The sequence below is a fragment of the Anneissia japonica genome, unplaced genomic scaffold (genome assembly GCF_011630105.1).
Source record: "Anneissia japonica isolate Jap-2015-1 unplaced genomic scaffold, ASM1163010v1 scaffold288129_len78161_cov153, whole genome shotgun sequence".
In the NCBI taxonomy this organism is placed as follows: Eukaryota; Metazoa; Echinodermata; class Crinoidea; order Comatulida; family Comatulidae; genus Anneissia; species Anneissia japonica.
Genome location: NW_022720649.1, coordinates 1 through 2,192, shown reverse-complemented (window position 1 = coordinate 2,192; position 2,192 = coordinate 1).

Here is a 2,192-nt window from a genome sequence, read left to right as displayed (position 1 = left end):
GTAGTCATGCCTATATGAAAATTTGGCTAGGACATAGTTTGACAAACTATTCATAGTTAAATAAATATATATATATATATATATATAATTTGTAATTATAAAATGCCTATTGTTTTTATTTTACAGGTTTATCTCATATTTTTATCATATACAGCTGATGTTGCAGAAATTGTTGATGAGGTTGTGATTAAAATGATATTGTTGTTTATATCTATTTATTTAATTGTTTTGCAGGAATGGATATTCTGTGAATAGTCCAGCCGGATTATCCCCACTGCCACTTTCATCAATTAACAGAGGATATAATACCACAGCCCTTTTACTTAATTCGATGTTGAGTTATGAAACTTGAGACACTTAGCATCTGATGGAGAAGCACAAACTCCTGTAAACCAAACCCAGTGCATTTCGATATTAATTGTACTGAAATATACTTATGGTAATGAAGAGTTAATACAGTATAATCCTTCTTGTATTCTTTCGCATTGACCCTTAAAATTGACTGGTAATTAATATTGTAAATTATTTGTTAATTAGTGAAAACTATTTTTTGTCCTGAAGAAGTTAATAATATGGTAAAACACTAAAAGATCAACAAATAAAGTTTGAAATCTGAAATCACTGTGGTTTTGATCGTTTTTTTTTTTTTTTTTAGTTTTGTACCATGACAGTTACAACGTATTTTAATCCAAATACATGCAACTAAATCGTTTTTTCATTACCTGCAATGTAGCCTCTTTATTTTTACAAATTAAGCAGAATGATTAATTTATTGAAAAATAAATCTGATGGCTATGGAGATCAGAACAATCCACTGTAACTTAGAAATAATACAAGAAAAAAAAAATTGATACTAAAGGGTGAAATATGTGTTGATTAATTTAAGATTAAAATATAAATGTATTGCAAAACAAATGGATGTCATGAAATTAAATAAATTAGGCCTCCTTGTTGGCCAACATACTGTACAATGTAACAATAATTTTTCTCATTAAACAACAATTTATTACTTAGCTTCTCATCAAATGTTAATTAACAAAAACAAAAAAATGACTATTCATTGTTTTTAAATCTCGGAAATACCGTTGTCTTATAAACGCTGATACACTGATACACTGAGACGCTGATACACTGGGACGTTGATACGCTGAGACAAAGATGACGTCATTGAAATTCACTGCAAAGTCATATGCACTGAGTGGAATCGAAAGTGCAGGGTTCTCAAGTACTACTGAACGTCCGTAGTTACTACGGAAATTCGGCCCAATTACGGACCTCCTACCTCAACGAAACTCATACAATAGGTCCTTTATATATTGGAATGATCATATCTTGATGTTGCGTCGAACAACAAGTGGGATTTAAGGAAAAAAAGCAACTTTTATAACCAGATTTAGCCGCTTGTAACCATCGATTGTTTACCTCGAGAAGTGATGTCACAAGGCCATGATACGCTATTTTCGTCTCTACAAAACTTATTAGCAAATGATACGTTCACTAATAATTACCAATATGGCAATGCATTTTGATAAAGTATAAATACGTAACTGTTACAGAGTATTTTTAATCATACAAGTTTCACAAAAAACTGAAGAAGAACTATAAATACTTGAGAGTTTAAAAAATGTGAATGTGGCCTTCCCTATTAAATAAACTACGCCCTCAATTGGACTAACTTTTTTTAAAATATTTTTTAACAACATAACGTATCATACTCCGTTGCTTGAGATTTTAAAGAAAATAAACCACTGCCAATCTTCAGAAATTCAAAGAGAAGATCGGGTTGACAAAACAGTGGCTAGAGGACAGGGGCTGTCGAAGGCCCCTGAACGCTTTGGCTTAAACATAAATTTCAATGGCAGCCAGTCAATGCAAAGAATGTAAACAAAAAATTACAACAGGGGAACCATGATGTTCTGTACAATGTTTTATCAGCTGTGTTGATTAAAAATAGATGTGATTGCTGTTTGTGCTATAAAACAAGACGGCACTTAGATAAAATTATTTGGTACTGGTGAAGTCATAATTTGTCATTTTCTTTCCATTAAATTCTATTTAGTATGAAATAGACCGAATTTAAAGTGAATAACACGACATGAATGTTATATAGGCTAGTGGGTATAATATGAAAACAAACCGCTATGTGGCAATTTTTCTTCACAATAATCAGCCTCCGCTCGAGTAGATTTCGA